Genomic DNA, 18,658 nt, shown 5'->3' with positions numbered 1-18,658 from the left:
CTTACTCTCCAAGAATCACTTTACTTTCCTGAGAAGGTCTAATTTCTAGAACATAAAAATCTTTATTGAGTCCACTGAATGAACGGGACAGTACCCCTAAATGACCACCCTCACCCGAGATCCCCATAATCCTGCAACAAAAGTACAGGCTCTTAAATGCTGAGCCATATCTGATGTCTCCATTCGTATACAGCCCAGGATTTATTTATTTATTATGTATTCAGTGTTCTGTCTACATGCATGCTTGCAGGTCAGAAGAGGGCACCAGATCTCATTACAGATGGTTGTAAGCCACCATGTGGTTGCTGGGAATTGAACTCAAGACCTCTGGAAGAACAGCCAGCACTGTTAACTGCTGAGCCATCTCTACAGCGCACCCAGCCCAGGATTTCTTGCATGAGGAATGGCGCCACCCACAATGGGCATGTCTTTCAACTTCAATTAACGTAACCGAGACAATGCTCTAATAGGCATGCCGAGAAACCCTTCTCTTGGGTGATTGTAGATTTTGTCAGGTTGACAACACTAACCATCACAATGCCATTGTAAATTCGGTGTCTCATCCTCGACAGTGCCCTCGCCACGGCCCAGCCATGAGATCATATCACATTTTATTCCCAAAGTCTCTCCCTTAGCAACATAGCTCACACAATCTCTTGTCCCCTTTTCCCATCCCACTCGTCCATCCTTTTCTTCTATAGCTGACCAGGGCTTCCTATTTTGTGGAAAACCATGAAATCAGGAGGCAGATGATCACTTTGCATCCATTTCCCTGCAGATGTGTCAATGCCTCAGCTATGATATGTATCCCCCATATTAGAAACATGGTCCTGAACTATAACTCAGATGTGGTCTGTGCCCCCTAGAAAACAACAGCAAACTTCATCTAATGGAAGGTTGGTCCCCAATGTGGTTGGTGCTAGAGGGAGGTGGGGAAGCTTCAAGAAGAGGATATACACAATGGAATTCTATTCAGCTGTAAGGAAAAAGGAAATTATGAATTTTGCTGGGAAATGGAAGAAACTGGAAACATTACATTAAGTGAGTTGACCCCAGGCTCAGAAAGACATTCACCACAGGTGACCTCCTATATGTGAATCCTAGCTTCTAATTTTGATATATGTGTATTCTTGTGGGAGGCCAGGAAGCTATAAAGGGGCCAATGAGAGGAAAACCAAGAGGCTTAAGGGAGGGAGGTGGGGGATGGAGAATAGAATATTTGACATAGAAATGTTTAAGTGGAGATGAAGGGCAGGAAGATGACGGGAACGATGGATGGGGGACGTCAACCAAAGCAAAAAAAGAAAAGTCTATGCAGACCTGCAACTTTGTAAGATAAGCCAGGTGGATCTCTGTGAGTTTGAGGCCAGCCTATAGAGTGTCTATAGAGTGAGACCCAGGACAGGAGCAAAGCTACACAGAGAAACCCTGTCTTGAAAAACCAAAAATAAGTAAGTAAGTAAGTAAGTAAGTAAGTAAGTAAGTAAATAAATAAATAAATAAATAAATAGGAAAAGGGGGAGACAAAGAAGTGGGGCCTGGTGGCAGGCGCTTAAAAAATAGAGTGCACCACTCTCTGGAGAGAGCTTCATGCAGAAGGTAAATTCACATAAAAGAGCAAGAATGGGTAAAAGTTCTGGCTATTCAAACTTGACCATGAAGACCCACATGGTGGAGAGAGCCAACTCCAGCCACTTATCCTCCGACCTCTACACACATGCTGCTGCAGTTCCCCCAACACAACTAAGAAAATAAGTAAGCACATAAGCCAACAAACAAATGCGACAAAACATTAAATAGACAGTAAGACTAAGGATGGGGAGACGACTCAGCAGGTAAGAACATTTGCCCAGATCCTTGTAGCCCATATCAAGGAACAGGAGAATCATGGAGGAGTGTGGTCCAGCTAGACTTAAATATGTAATGCAGCAGAAAAAATAACAGGAGACCCAGCTCCAACAAGGTGGAGGTTACAAACTGACACCTGAAAGTTGCCTTCTAACCTCCATATATATGCCACAGCATGTACATTCTCCTCTCTCTCTCTCTCTCTCTCTCTCTCTCTCTCTCTCTCTCTCTCTCTCTCTCTCTCTCTCTCTGTGTGTGTGTGTGTGTGTGTGTGTCTGTGTGTGTGTCTCTTTCTCTCTTCCTTCTCACATGTACAATCAACTCTTATTTTTAAAGAATCATTTTATTATACTGGTGTGTCTGTATGTGGGCAGGTGCCCATGAGTGCAGGTGTCCACAGAGGCCAGAAGAGGGGCATGTATTCCCCAAAAGAAGAGTTTCGGGGGGTTGTGAGCTGCCCAACATGGGTGGTGGGAACCAAACTTGGATCCTGTGCAAGAGCAGGACATCCTCTTATTCGTTAAGATATATCTATAGCCCTGAATAAGTAAATACTAAAAAGAGCAATGCTGATGCCTTTCTTCTTTTTGGCTTCTCTTGCTACATGGTCTCTCCATCTTGTACAAGCTTTCATCACGATGCCACCCACAATAGTGTGATATGGGGGGAGGGGCTTCCTAATTTTGAATTTTGTTCCACCAAAAGCATGAGCTAAATATACCTTTCTTCTTTATACAAAACAAAACATCAGGTATTATGTTATAGCAGAGAAAACGGGGTTCCATTGACCTTCTCATAGCAACACTGTGAACTCTTATATGTAGTGCAAAATACATCCAAACTACAGCAAGGACCAAGCTCCCAAGACAGCACTTTACCTTCCTTCTTTACACCCTGCTAGAACAAGTCTTCCTTGTGAGCTGCAACCCAGCCTCGCTTGTTTCTCTGGAGCTCATTTTTCTTCCTCACACCATCAGTTCTCCCCTTTGCTGGATCTTCCCCATCAGCATACAAATGAGCTGTCATTTTTCTTCCATTTCAAGAACGAAAATAGAAATCTAAACTCATCTTCACCCCATGTCCCTTCCCATCCTGCCTTTTGTCTCACCTTAACAGCTAAATTCACCCCCAAGAACTCATGGCGCTTACTGTCTGAAGAATCTCTTCTCCAGGTCGCTCACACATGCGGTTCATCATGGCACCCAGAACTCTTAGTCAAGGTCATCAATCAACTCCGTGGCGATTTGCAACGGTTCGTTTGTTCTTTAACTTGTCAGTAGGTAGCAATCTATTTTAACTGCCACGTGAATGCTGAGAATCAGAAGGGACGGTACTGACAAGTGAGCCAGGATAACAGGTGTGCACTTGCACTTCCTGAAACTCAGGAAGCTGGTATGGTAATCTGACCTTGGGGAGTTTGGGTACCTGAAACTCCTTCCTTGCACAGGACATCACACTTCTGGGCCTCCTGCTACTCTCTCTTTTTGAGTATGGACCGCTTCATGGATTTGTGTGTCATACTTGCATAGGGGCCATGCTAACTTTCTGTTTGGTTCCAACTTTAGTATATGTGCTGTCACCAGAGTGAGCATGACTGTCTCTTTTGATGGTGTCTCTATTTGTCAGGTAGGTGTATAGAATGCTTCTGTTTCCAATGTCCTCTCACTTGCAGAGCAATCTGCTCCAGCCCCATGGTTGAAGTTCAGGAGCACATGGAAGGTGTACCTTTGGCTGGAACCTTTACTCTATAAATTCCAGACTTGTGTTTCTCATTGTCTCCTCAAATTGTCCACTTTGATGTCTGTGATTGTCAATACTGATGGTCAATATTGAGAGATAGACAATATTGATGGCCAATATTGACTATCTTCTTGACAGGATCTAGAATCCCCAAAGAGACACACCATTGGGCATGTCTATAAGGGATCTTCTAAACTGGAGTTCACTGAGATGGGAAGATCCACCCTGAATTTTGACATCACCAGTTTCATTTACTAGGGTCTTGAACTCAATGAAAAGGAGAAAGTGAGTTTAGCATCAGCATTCATTTCTTTCTGCTTCCTGACTGTGGATGCCATGTGACCAGCTGCCTCAGGCTCCTGCTGCCATGCTTTCCCCACCGTGACTGACTGTACCTTCAAACTGTGAGCCCAAATAAACCCTTCCTTCTTTAAACTGTTTTTATTGCAGCAATTAAAAAAAACAATGAATGCAATATCTAACAGGCATTCCATTCCAATCTTAGCATGCTCTGTGTTGTGGTTTGAACGTGAAATGCTCCCTCAGAGGCTCATGGGTTTGAACATTTGGTTCCAAAAGGAACCAAAACATTTGTTTTAGGGGTTGTGCAAGCTTTAGCTTGAAGAAGTAGGTCACTGTGGTTGGGAGAAGAGTTGAGGTTTATAGCCCAGCTTAGTTTCTGGCCCTCTCTCTGATTCCTGATCCAAATGGATGTGAGCATGGTCTCCTACCACAGCCACCATGGTGGACTATATCCCCTCTAACCATGAACCCAAACCACCTCTCCTGCCGTAAGTGGCTTCATGTCAAGTATTTGGTCACAGCAATAAGAAAAGTAACCAATAGAGGCTACATTGGACTTCTAGTTTTTCTTACCAAGTCCAGGAATCTCAGTGAATGCCAAGTCCATCTCCCCAGTTGCTCAGATGCAAATTTTCAATTTTAGTTTAGTTCAGCCATGACTCACCTCTGTTAGACACTCTTATCTCTTTCAAAATGTATCCAACATCTGGTCATTTCCCCCTACCTCATTACTACTCTGTGTGCTGGACCAATTTCCCCAGAATTGAAATATTCTTTCCTGGAGGGAGGATGGAAGCCCATGGGACTCGGGAAGGGAGCAAATGCCCCAAATCCAGTGAAGCTGGAACTTAATAGATGATTCCTGAGGGCCATCTCAAGGTTATAGAAGCAGTAAATGACAGCTGGGTAGGAGATTCCAACAAGCTAAGCTGCTGCAGGTCATGCATGAAGCTTCCAGGGATGCAGCTTTCATGAGTGAGGTGGGCTTCTCAGTGATGCAGCTGCCTTGAAGTCATCCCTGCTCCTGTAAGTAACTCTTCACCCACACTCCCACCAGGAACCCCAATAAACTCATTGGTTCATCAAACTAGACTTTGGTGTCATCACTGCTTTGGGCTGTTGTGGTTCTAAGGTCAGTAGCTATGTATGTGTCATATCTCCTCAGGGAAAGTCTCCTGACACTAGGCTGGTCCAAGTCACCATCAGCTCCCATTTCAACTATTGTCAATGATGTCCTGATGGGTCTCCTGTTTCCTCCCAGGGTCTCTCTTAGTCTACATATCACCTGACAGCTAGAGTGGTCCTGGTAGTCTGTGTCTAGTTACATCATTCTCCTCAGAGCTCTCTAGTGGATTCCCTTCTCTAACAAGAGATGAAGTCGTTTCCCTGAAAGGCATTTCTCCCCCACCTTACACCTCTAACTCATCAACTTTTCCAATTGGTTAATGCTAATCAATTTGCATTGAGCTTTTAGTTATATGTAGCTTGTGGTCACTGTACTGTTCTCATCAACTCTATAACGTATTTTTCTACCCTTTGGCGCATTCAGAAGTTGGTTATTTCTGAAAATGATATTAATAGAGAACGTATCCCCTTCCTTAGAATATAAAAGTTCACAGGACAAGACTTATTTTGCTGTGCCTTGGGTACTTGGTAAGTATTTGCTGAATGGATGCTCTTTACCCTGAGTAACATTTTAAGAGCCAACATTTGCTTTTATTTTAATTTTGTCATTAGAGTTATTTAAGTTAGTGTGTGTGTGTGTGTGTGTGTGTGTGTGTGTGTGTGTGTGTGAACACCATGTGGTACATGTTGTATAGTGGTCAGAGGATAACTTGTGGGAGTCAATCCTCTCCTTCCACCATGTTGTCCTGGAGACTGAACTCAGGCCCTCGGACTTGGTGGTAGGAGCTTTACCCATTGAGACATCTTGTGGGCCCCATCGTTCTCAATTTTAAATATTTTCAGAATTTGTTCTCGGTTCTCTCTACATCCTTGCCTTAATTTATTACAAAACGCACTGTTTCCCTGAAACATGAAATGTCACTTTTCTATATTAAATTATGTCACAAAAATTGTGTCATTAGAGACAGTTAATGTCATCCTTTCATTAAGTGTACCAGATTGCTGAGTTTTTATAGTCTGTCTACCAAAAGACTGTTGATCACGAACTCTTCCTTGCTGACGTCTCCAGGCTCCTTACTTGGTTTTTAATAAAAGTAACTGGAGGAGTTTGGAGAGTACTTCTAAATCTCCCATAGAGATGGGCAAGGTTTGTAACAACTTTTACTGTGGACACTCACAATGTGGTCAGGGGTTGCTTGCTATTGTAATTTCATCCCGTTGCGTGATAAAACACTATGGCCAAAAGCAACTTGAGGCATAAAGGGTTGGTTTGGTTTACACTTTCCGGTCCTAGTCCATCACTAAGCTCAATTAGGGCAGGAACTCAAGACTAGAATCTGGAGGCAGCAACCGTGAAGGAATGCTGCTTACTGGCTTGCTGTCAGACTTACTCACATGCTCAACAACATTTTTCATATAGCCTAAGCCCACCTGCCTAGGGATGGTGCTGCCCACAGTGGGCTGGATCCTCCACACCAATTAATACTCAAGTCAAGACAATCCTTCACAGTCATATCCACAGGGCAGTCTGATCCAGTCCAGTCCTTAACTGAGGCTCTCCTCTCAGATGACTCTAGGCTGTGTCAAGTTGGCAAGTAAAGCTAACTAGGACACTTGCCTATCGGTTATCTTCTTCACGGACACCAGCAGAAATAAAGAGAGTAGTTAGTGGCCCTGCCTAGAGGGTGCATATGAGAATGAAAGGTCAAAAGTCTGGGCTGGGGAGATGGCTCAGTGGAGATCTGAATTTGAATCCCCAGAATCCATGGGAAAAAAGTGGGGTATGGATGGGAGGGCGAGTGAGGAGAATCCTCAGAGGCTCATGTGCCAGCTAGCCTGGTGGTACACATAGCAACAAACAAAAGACCCTGTCTCTAACACGGAGGAAGGCGAGGTCTGAAACCTGAATTCTCCTCTGACCTCTACATGTGCACTATGGCATACATGTACAAACACATCACACACACACACTCTCTCTCTCTCTCTCTCTCTCTCTCTCTCTCTCTCTCTCTCTCTCTCTCTCTCTCTCAGTCACTCACACACACACACACACACACAAGAAATTTGGAAATCTGAAGCTACCGGGCTGGGATTAAAATCCAAATATTTCCCTCTAAGACCAGTGGTTTCTCATCAAACACACCTCAACAAATTTTCTCAAGGTGCCAAAGCAAGGCCGGCATGATGGCTGACCAGGTAAAGGCACTTACAACCAGGCCTGATGACCTGAGTCCAATCCCCAGGACTCAGTGGAGGGAGAGGGCCAATGGGCCTGCAAGTTCTTCTTGACTGTAGCGCAAGTGCACTCTCAGAGAAATAATACAAACACAGACACACAAATACAGACACAAATAAATGAATGTGATACAATTTAAAATAAACCAGCCACTGGTGGTCCTTCTTAGTGGTGCTGTGGACCAAACCAGGGTCTCCATACACACAACTGGCCAATGCTCTCCCACTGAGTTTCATCCCATGTGATACTTATTGAAATGAGCATCCCTAGGCTCTTCTCTAGATCCCCTGGTTCAGAACCCTGGCAGGCTGAGCCCAGAAATCTACAACATGAACACACAGTAGACTCAGAGACTCACCATGCTGCCTACTTTGTGAGGAGGATAGAATAGATGCATCCCTCTGTATCCATGGGAGAGTGCCTCAGAAGCACTTGTGGATACCTACTATGATGATGCTTCCTTCTCCAATAAAAGATGTGTTTTATTTTTAAGTGTGTGTGTGTGTGTGTGTGTGTGTGTGTGTGTGTGTAGGAGGAGGAGGATCTGTACACATGAGTGTGTGTGCCCAAGTAGTCCAGGAAGGGGTATTGGATTCCATGGATCTGGAGTTTCAAGTGGCTGTAATCCACCCAACCTGGGTGCTGGGAACTAAACTCATCTGGAAGAGCAGCAGGTGCTCTTAACTGCTGAGCCTTCTTCCCAGTCCCAGAGGACGCTTATTTATACAAAATGGTGTGAATTATCTTGCGGAGCGCATCCCCTCCCATATGCTTTAAATTACTTCTGTATTATTACAGCTAATGCAATGTAAATGCAATGCAAATAGCTGCTATACCATATTGTCTAGGGAATAATGACAAGGGGGAAAAAACGCCTGTGCACGTTGAGTACAGACATAATTATATTTTCTGAATATATTTGATACATGGTTGGTTGAACCTATGAATACAGAACCCACAGATACAGAAACCCAACTGTCATTTCTTGAGATTCTATTCCATAGGGGAAATGATACTACTTAAGAGTTTTTAAAATGTGTTTATTAATTTGTTTTGTGTCTGTGCACTGTGTGTGTGTGTGTGTGTGTTTAGGGGGAAGTGTACATGCCATGGAGAACATATGAAGGGCAGAGGACAACCTGTGGGGTTCTGTTCTTTCCTTCTACAATATGGGTACCAAGGATTGAATAGAGGTCATCAGGCTTGGAAGCAAGTCTTACCCACTACTTCAAATTGAATAGGAGCTAGGCAGGTTCAATTTCAATTTGCTGTTTCTATTTTCAGTGATATCTGGAGGTTCTAATATTTATTAGAAGCATGTCCTAGTTGGCTTTAACTATCAACTTGATACATACAACCTAGAGTCACCTGAAAAGGGAGTCTCAGTTGAGGACTTGCCCAGATCAGATTAGCTTATGGACATCTCTGTGTGGGATTGTCTTGATTGTTAATTGATGTAGGAGGGCTCAGTCCACTATGGGTGGTATCAATCCCTGGGCAGGTGGTCCTAGGCTGTATAAGAAAGATAAACATGAGCCAGAGAACAAGATAGTAAGCAATGTCCCTCCATGGTTTCTGCTGCTAACTCCTTCTTGAGTCCCTTCCCTGAATTCTCTCAGTAAGAGACTGTGACCTGAAGTGTAAGCCAAATAAACCCTTTCTTTTTCCAAGTTGCTTTCGGTCATGGTGTTTGTCATAGCAACAGAAAGGAACCTGGAACACAACAAAAACCAAGAGAGCAGAAAGACAGGAGAAGACATAAAACTATGCTTTTGTAAGCTGGGCACACGTGGTGGCATGCCCCTTTAAGCCTCAGAGGCAGGAGGGTCTCTGAGTTCGAGGCCAGCCTGGTATACAGAGTGAGTTCCAGGATAGCTGGATCTACAGAGAGAAACCCTGTCTCAGGGGGAAAAAAAACAAACAAACCAACAAGAACAAAACAAAAAACAAAAAACAAAAAAAGAACCCCAACCAAACAGACAATCCCGCTCCCCTAAAATATAACTACGCTTTTGTTTAAAATGTCACCACTAAAGCATGGCATTTGAGTAAGATAATAAAGTGGCAAAATATAACACAAATACTTAGTTTCCCTTACATTTTCTCTCAATTTTAGAAACAAAAGCACAGAGGTACAATGGAAAAATTACTTAATATCATGAGCTAAAACTATAAATTACTGTGAATAAATTGGCAAGGAAGTTGACATTATGAAAAATGGCAACAATAAAAACATAATTGATGGAGAAATAAAGGAGCATTTATTCTCAGAGAAAAAGACTGAACATCATTTTTTTTAAAAAAATTCCAGTTATTGAGGGGAGAGATGGCTCGGCAGGTAAAAGTACTTGCCACCATGACTAACAGTCTGAGTTTGGTTCCCAAGACCCATATAGTAGAAGGAGAGAAACAACTCCTGAAAGTTGTCCTCTGACCTCAACTTGTGTTCAGTTGCACAAGTGTACTACTCCCCCCACATACACAAAATAAATAAATGTAAAAAAATGCCAGTTATTTTCATGTTAATGTGACGTTAATCTTGGTTATCAGTTTTACAGGCTATGGAGTCCCCTGGGAGATATACCTCTGGGTGTGGCTATGAGGGTGCTTCTGGAGTCCATTGAAAGATACATTTCTGAGTGTGGCTATGAGGGTGCTTCTGGAGTCCCCTGGGAGATACATCTCTGGGTGTGGCTATGAGGTTGTTTCTGGAGTCCCCTGGGAGTAGATACACCTCTGGGTGTGGCTATGAGGGTGTTTCTGGAGTCCCCTGGGAGATACACTTCTAAGTGTAGCTATGAGGGTGTTTCCAGAGAAGTTTAGCACTGGAGCCTATTGGAAAGAATCTTTATAATAAAGTAGAGCAAAGGAGAACACCCAGGCCTCCTCTCAAACACAGTCTTGCGGGACTGCAGCTCAGAGGCAGAGCCTGCTGAGACTTCACTTCTGCCTGGTTGCTAAGTGTTCACCATAAAAGAGAAAGGAATGTGTTGGGTGCTCTTTACTCCTAGAAATTGTGAGAAAGACCTAGGGTGACCTCATAATTCTTTAACCAAAATAGGACACATTTTAAAGGTGTATGTGTGTGTGTGTGTGTGTGTGTGTGTGTGTGTGTGTATGTATTCTCTATAGCTCAAGGTATATCTATCTAATCTATATCTATATATCTATATATTCTCTACAGCTCATGTTGTCCTGGAACTTGCTATGTAGCTGAGGATGACCTTGAGCTTCTGATCCAGGTGATGGGATTAACAGGTGTGTGCCACCATGCCCCACCATACTAGGGATCGGATCGAACCCAGGGCCTCACACATGCTCGGCAAGAACTCTGCTGTCTGAGCCCCAGCTCTCAGAAGAACACATTTCAGCATAAAATCATCATAGTAGGACAAGGTGAATTTTCCATGAACCAATGAGACCTCTCAGGTGGGACTCTCCAGAGCATCACTGAGAAGGAACCATGAACCTCAGGGGGAAGCTGTGGGTGGCACCAAATCTCTAGAGGTTGCAGTAGAGGGAGGTGACTGGCTGGGATGAAGGTAGCTTTTTACTGGATGAAGGAGGCTGCTGTTGAGCAGTCCTGAGTGAATGAAGGGTATCGAGTGTCACTGAAGGAATGGAAATACCCCAGTGAGAAAGAGGTGACCTTAACCATCTGCCAAGTGTAGAGAGCAGGGACACTGGATCCTCACAGCGGTTCAGTGACTAAGAATGATGACCACCTTTCCTGTCCCTGTCCCTGGGATGGGTGATATGGAACCCACAGGTGTGGGGGCTTCAGGGAGGGCAGGAGAACTGAGGAGGAAAGAGAAACTAGTCAAGCAAGCCCTTTCAAACCAACTGGGGAAGGGAGGGGATGGTGGCGGCAGTGGGTGCCTGTTCAACATGCAGTTTTGCTCATGACACACATCAAGTGATCACAGCAAAGAGTATGTGTGCTGGTGTGTGTTCATGTGTGTGTGTGTGTTCATTTATGTGTGTTTTTGTGTGTTGAGTACCTTCAAGTGTATGCTTCTGTGCAATATGTATATATGTGTATGTTCATATGTCATTTCTCTGTGTGTGTGTGTGTGTGTGTGTGTGTGTGTGTGTGTGTGTGTGTGTGATCAACCTTGGTATCATTCTCAGGAGCCAACTACTTTGTTTAATTTTTTTAAAGATTGATTTATTTATTTATTTATTTATTTATTTATTTATTTATTTATTTATTTATTTATTTCAGTGTTCTGTCTGTGTGTATCCCTGCAGGCCAGAAGGGAGCACTAGATCTCATTACAGATGGTTCTGAGCCACCATGTGGATGCTGGGAATTGAACTCAGGACCTCTAGCGGGCCAGGTGAGTCCCAGTGCCCCACCCCCTGTCTTCCCCTCCCCTATGCTCGGATCACAAGTGCGCACCACCATGTCTGGCTTTTGTTCCCACATCATGCTAGAGATCAAACCCAGGTTCTCACGCTTGTGTGGCCAGCACTTTATCAACTGAGCCAACAGCTCCCCAGCCTGACAAAGAACTTCCTTCTCTTTACTGTGGACATATGCTGCTCGTGAACGCCAGCAGGCATTTGAGTGCCAGGCCACGTGTGTTGAGGTCACATGACAACTTTTGGATGTAGGTTCTCTTTCTCCATCATGTGGATCCTTGGCAGCCATCTTGCTGGCCCACAGAGGACCTTTTCATTACCTAAGTGTGACCCGAAAGATCTGAGCATGCAATCATTTGATAAAAGAGTTAAAAGAAAATTAAAGGATAAAAAAAGACAAAAAAAGAGCTGCTTTACTTCAAGAATGTATTTGTTCAGTCTGAGAATTATGTAATAACATAAGACACTTAAACGAATCACAATTGGAAAAACTTGCACCCTCCCACCGTTAGAATAATGTTATCTCTGTGCTCAGAGTAAGGGACACCATGTCTTGGGGCCATGCTGACTAATTTCAGTACATCAAATGTGATGGTGGGGCGCTCATAGGATAACCTACCCAAATTCTCCTGTAAGATGTATGAGAGGCAGGATCTTGTTTAGAGAGGGTGAGAGGTGCTTTCCAGCAGTGGGAAGTCAGGGGCTGGGAAGACAGTTCATCGGATAAGGCACGGGACCTCAGTTTGATCCTTAAAACCCATGTTAAAAACAAAAAAGCTAAGCATCATGGCGCTTGTTTGTAATCCCAGCACTAGGGAGGCAGAGACAGGCAGATCCCTCAAGCTTGCTGGCCAGACATCCTGGGCTACTTTGCAGCCTGCAGGCCAGTGAGAGACCCTGTCTCAACAAACAAACAAATGAAAAACAACAACAACAAAACTCTGGCCAGCGCCTGAGGAATGACATCCGAGGTTGTCCCCTGGCCTCCACATGAACTTGAAAACACACACACACAAGAATGGAAGGGTAGTGAGACAGCACCCGTCACAAAGCCTGATGATCTGAATTTGACCCCTGGGTCTACATAATGGAAGACAAGAACCAGTTCTTACAAGTTGGCACATGACCTCCACGTGTGGTCTGTGACATGTGTGCCATTTCCGTGAATGCCTGGATGAATAAATGCAATAAAAATGTTTTGTTTGTTAGTTTTTGAAAGTCTCTCTGCATAGCCTTGGCTCTCCCAGAACTCACTACAGAGACCAGGCTGGCTTCAAACTCCCAGAAGTCTACCTGCTTCTGTCTCTTGGGTGCTGGGATTAAAGGTGGGAGCCACTAGTCTCCTATGCTGAAGGGGCACAGAGCTTTGTGAGGTTTCTGAATGTTCTGATAACCTGGTCCCTCCCTCGGTTATCTTCCCAGAAGTAGCAGGGGAATAACCAGGATGATCAGTTCTCAGGCTCAGAGAACAAATGGAAAAGATGCACTGAGGACCAGCAGGGTCCAAGGGATGCCAAAGAGGCAACATAGCAGCAGCAGCAGCAAAGGGCAAGACAACAACCATGGCAACCTCTGTGGCACTCTGGGTACCACTGATTCCTATAGTCCCCTAGGGATGAGACCTGAGTCAGAACTCCGTGCCATTCTGCTAAGTGGAATGTAGAAGTAGAATTTGACTGAGGAACACCATGTGTTTGGCTACAAACATCTATGTACCACGAGCTAGATCTGAGAAAAGCAGGGATTCAAGATTCTTACATTTCCCCACAATTGCTCAAGGTTGATTAGTTTGATCCTTAAATCGTGCTCATCAATGTTAAGGTGAGACTTGGGGGAAAAATTAGCCTGACATGGTGCTAATTCTACATTCTAGAGCGTTCTCCTTGGGTCAATTCTATTCCCTCTGCCAGCTTGTATTCCGGCTCGGGAGGAACATGATTACTTCCTCATTACTCTCAAGTGCACTCTGCTCTGCCTGTCTGTGGCTGTGTGTCCCCAGCTGTCCTTTAAATTCAGGAATTATCCAAGACAGACACACACACACACACACACACACACACACACACACATCTGTTAGCATTCTTCCCCTTGGCCTCTCCTTCCCTTCTTTTCTCTTTCTCTCTCCCAGTTTCTTACAGCAGGATCTCATATATCTCAGGATGTCCTTGAGCTTATTATGGAGGAACTTAAACACCTGATCCTCCTGCCTCTATCTTCCAAGTGCTGGCTGGGATTACAGGTGTGTACTACCACACCTAGTTTGCCTTTTGCTGGGAATTGAACCCAGGGCTTCACGCATGCCAGGCAAACATTCCACCAGACAACATTTAGTTGATGCTTAACAGTTTTATCCTCAGTGTCTAGAAAAGTATATGACATAAGACAGGGTAATCTAAAGTATCGATGCATTACAAACAAGTGATCAAAGTCTTGTTCATCCAAAGTGTGGGTACGAGTGAGAGCCAGTCTTTAAGGGTCTTATAACTCAAGAGCGCTTTAAATCTCTAAACTGTAAATCTCTTTCTTCTTCTTCTTCTTCTTCTTCTTCTTCTTCTTCTTCTTCTTCTTCTTCTTCTTCTTCTTCTTCTTCTTCTTTCTATTGACTCTGGGATACAAAGAGCAGGGAAATATCCACATTTAACTCTTGACAGGTCCAAATCTTGGAAGGTATGAGCCCTCCACAAAGGCTGGACACGGCTGATGACTTACCCTACCGTTTGAGTTAGCCTTATCAACTTGACACAGCCTCGATTCATCTGAGAGGAAACGCCTCTACTGAAGAACTGTCTAGATCAGATTGGCTATGGTCGTGTCTGTGAAGGATTTGTCTTGTTAATCGATGTAGGAGGATGCAGCCCACTATAGGTAGCAACATCCTTAATGAAGTGGTCCTGGGCTATATAAGAAAGCCAGCTGAACAGGAGCTAGCAAGTGAGCAACAAGCAGTATCCTCCATGGCTTCTGTTGCGTGTCCTTGGCTGTGAATGAGTTCCCTGGTTAGAGGTGATGGCTGTGAGGAGTAGCAGGCATCCCTGCCTTCAGCTTCGAGCTTGAGTTCCCGTCTTTTTCCCTCGATGATGGACTGTGACTTGGAAGCAGAAGCCAAATAAACCCTTTCCTCCCCTAAGTTGCTTTTTGGCCGGAGCGTTTTATCACAGCATCAGAATGAAACTAAAATGCATACCAAGGACAACGACTAAGGGGAATTTAAAAAAAAAAAAAAAAAAAAAAAAAAACTAGACAAGAGCCACAGATTCTTGGATGAGAAGCAGTGGACACTCACACTGAGAAGTCACTAGATTCCCTGTTTGAACCAGCTGGTCTCTGGGTGTTTGGTGCATGTTGGGGACAGTTGCCTTTTAAAAAACAAAAGGGTTTTTCTCTTACAAAGTGAGTTCCATTTGGGATAGAATGAAAACATTCTGGAAAACGCTGATCTTAGCACATAAAGTCTAAACAAAACAAACACCCATGATCCACTCCACTGGAGAAAGGGGCTCAGCTAACGTTTTTGGATGATCACACACCCGGGCTGGCTGTCTCTATGATTCTATTTTCATCCTTCCTCCTCTTCGGGAGAGATTAGCCAGAGCTTTGCAGAAGTTGCCCTACAGCCGAGAAACTCAGAACGGAATTACAAAAGAAACAAATCCATCTCCATGGTAACAGGAAGGTGACCGTCCTGGCCAACAGGAGCAGGAGATGACTTGATTCATTTCACATCATCTACTCCTGGTTTTCAAATGTTGAGTGGTGAAAAAGAAGTTCATTCAAGGGTCCAGGAAAAACAGTCCAGAAGTCAGGATGGATTCCAGATCCTCACCAACAACCTAACACCATTTCAGCAGGAACCTCAAGTTCTCTCTGCTTTGATGGAAGTCACAACTCCTCATTCCCAGGTGACCTACAAAGCCCTTACCCACTGTGGTCAGCTGCCCACTTTGAAAACCTCATCCTTAAACCCAGTTGGATCTACATGACAATCAGGAAGTCAGAGAAAAACACAAAGAGATTGTGCAGTCTCAAGTGCCCCAGAAGGGAAGGGATCGGGGCTAAGGCAACTCTTCCATAGGCATCTACAGTGTAGCTACTTGCTGTGGAATGAGACTTCCCTCTGAAAAGGAGGTTCCTTACACTGAAGTATTCCGGTATCGAGAAGGTAGTGGGACAAGATTCACAAAGGGGAGAAATACTGTATGAGTGACTGAGCTGCCCACAAGTCACACAGGAAGCTAGACTCCAGGGATGCTGCTTTCATAAGTCCTTAGCCATGCCATTCCCCAAGATGCATGGGAGACTTCATAGACTCAGCTGCCTTTTAGATACCCATGCTTCTGTAAGTAACTCTAATAAATCTGTTAGACTTGGATGGAATCTTTTTTTTTTTTTTCTGTCATTCGTGCCCTGTCTGGGGCAAACAGATATTTGTTCATGTCTCTGCGGGAAAAGTCATAGAACAAGGAGACACATCCAGCCACTCCCATCCCTCAGCATGTTTACAAACCGTCAAGGTGAATCTTCTGGGCTTTGTTCATTCATATCAACAGTGACCACATGCTTCCTATCTTAGAAGTGGAATGTCCAGCACTGAGGATCCCTAGGGACTGAGCTCAGGTGGCTGTTTGTTCTTGAAGCATTTCTATCCTACTGGAGAACAAAGCAATGCCCCCAGACCACAACCCCATGGACATGGCAACACAGCATCAGACAGAGTGAACTTAGAATTTATGAAACGGAACACAATGAATTCACCACAATGACTATACACTGAAACTTCACTATGGAAATTTTATAACAGGGAAAATTCTTTCTTTGTCTTTTCAGACCCACTTCCATCTCCCAGTCTCCACTCCCTCCCAACTTCATGGACATTAAAAAAAAAAAATCCATCAAGTTGAATTCATGCTGCCCATATGTTTATGGCATGGGGTATAGTTGGGGAGCATAGTTGACCTACCAGGACCACCACCTTAAGGAAGATAGACACACCCTCTCCTAGCAACCATCAGCTGCCCATAGATCCTCAGTTAGGGATGGTGGTTCTTGAGGCCCTCCCTTCTTGATGCTAGAACATTGACTGGCTTGATCTTGTGCAGATCTTGTATGAGCAACCACAGCTGCTTGAGTTCATGAGTTCAGCAGTCCGGAAGATACTGTTTCCCTCAGGTCCTTCCTTCGTGACCTCTGGCTCTTACTATCTTTCTATTTTTCTTTATTTCTCCCTTTCCTATGATAGTCCTTGAGACTTGGGAGGAGAATACTAAATAAGATATCTGATGGTTAACTTCCATTTGGTTGGGTTTAAAAAGACCTAGCAATGAGGCAAGCCTTTGGGTATGTCTGCTGTCTTGTTTCCAGGAAGGATTAATTGAGGTGGAAAACCCACCATGTGTGGGCTACAGGAGTCAAAGCAGGAGGTGCTTAGAAGTGTGAGTTAAGGAAGCTGCTGTGCACGTGGGAAGGAGCGGATTCAGGTAAGACGAGGATCAGAGAGGTCTGGGTACAGCTGAAGCTGGGGGGTGGGGTGGGCAAGGATGATGAGGCCTACCCCAAGTGATGGTGACCCCTCATGTAACCCTTCATGAATGCATGTGAAATGGGTTGCATCAGAAGGATGCTATATGAGTTCCTTGTCTGTTGCTGTGATAAGATACCCTGACAAAAGTAAATGAAGCAAGAAAGGGTTTACTTGGGCTTATCGTTCTAGGGGGATAGAGTTTATTATGGTGGGAAAGACCAGGCAACAGTAAAAGAAAGCATGATACAGGAGCAGGAAGTTGGCCGGTCACATCTACACACACACACACACACACACACACACACACACACACACACACACACACACACAGGAAGCAGAGACAGGAAGTGAGGCCAGGCTCTAAAACCTCAAAACCAATGACATACTTTCCCCAGCAAGGCTGCACCTCCTACAGGTTCTATAACCTCTTTTAAACAGCGCCACCTACTGGAGATCAGGCATAGAAACATATGTGCCTATGGAGGACATTTTTCATCAAACCACAACTGTTGCCTTAGTTACTTTCTTCTCATTGTGACCAAGTACCAGTAGAAACCACTTATGGAAGGGGGTGTTTTGGTAGCTGTTACAGAGGATTCAGTGTGCAGAGGCTTAGCCCCCTGTACTTAGCTGGGTACCATGGCTGTGGGAACACAAGGCAGAGGAAAGCTGTTTACTTAGAAGGAGGGACTCAGGCAAGAGGTAGCTAGGGAAAACATCCCCCATGACCCACCCCAAGTGACCTCTGTCCTTCAGCTTGGCTGACCTTGTAGACTTTCCACACTTTCCCAAAATAGCTGGGGGTCAAGCATTCAAAATGCAAGTCTTAGAATATTTTATACCTACATCAGACCAAAGGGTATGTCTGATGGTAAATGGGTTGGAATGCCTATGGAAGAACTGGTGTAGGTATGAGAATTTAGAATGTACCACAGTGAGCATAGGGTTGAGGTCTCAAGCTAAACACTGAGCCATGGAAGTTCCAGGAGCCAGTTCAATTTGAAGCAATAGACTTAAGTAAGAATCATTCCTTTACCCAGCCGGGAAATGCCATCTTCAGCCATTATAATCCAATGATTAACTCACCACAGTTGTGGCCACCTGCACTGGGCCAACATAGGAATGGCCATGTCAGCCGTCATAGAAGGAGGAAGAACTCATGGTTGATTCTGGGAGAGCAAGTTTAGTCACATGTCTACCATTGAGCCTACCAGTTTCTAACAGACAGTCTAAGCTTTCACACAGATGTCCTTGGTTAAACCCAGTGGGTCACAAAAGAAAACAAACAAGAATGAACATGAAAAAGAGATTCATGGGGAAGTGGAATAGATGGGGTGGTAAGAAGGTAGGTAAGGGTGAGGGGTAAGAGTTAGATATATGCATTACGTACACGTGGAAAATTATCTTTAAAAGTTTAGTTAATACAACTTCAAAAAAATTACTCCTAGAGTGTGGGAGTGACAGGTTAAGAAAAAATATCAGAGAGTGCAAATGTGGGGAGGGGCATTGAAAATGATTAAAGA

At 44.3% G+C, this 18,658-nt stretch overlaps 1 protein-coding gene, 1 long non-coding RNA gene and 1 other non-coding gene across 4 annotated transcripts in view; 1 reads left to right on the top strand and 2 right to left on the bottom strand.

The window, feature by feature from the left end:
* Caln1 (calneuron 1) overlaps nucleotides 1-18,658 on the bottom strand; it is a 421,108-nt gene that overhangs the window by 59,429 nt on the left and 343,021 nt on the right. The window lies entirely within an intron of this gene.
* On the bottom strand, nucleotides 3,333-3,440 carry LOC131898705 (U6 spliceosomal RNA). Its single transcript, XR_009376010.1, has one exon. It is a non-coding gene; the product is annotated as a U6 spliceosomal RNA (small nuclear RNA).
* The window catches only part of LOC131898669 (uncharacterized), a 33,065-nt gene continuing 32,223 nt past the window's right edge, over nucleotides 17,817-18,658 (top strand). For both annotated transcript variants that reach the window (XR_009375982.1, XR_009375983.1), the window contains exon 1: nucleotides 17,817-18,480. This is a non-coding gene — a long non-coding RNA (uncharacterized LOC131898669). The remainder of the gene's footprint in view (nucleotides 18,481-18,658) is intronic.

The sequence above is a fragment of the Peromyscus eremicus genome, chromosome 23 (assembly GCF_949786415.1).
Source record: "Peromyscus eremicus chromosome 23, PerEre_H2_v1, whole genome shotgun sequence".
NCBI lineage: Eukaryota > Metazoa > Chordata > Mammalia > Rodentia > Cricetidae > Peromyscus > Peromyscus eremicus.
This window is presented reverse-complemented; position numbering and strand designations above follow the sequence as displayed.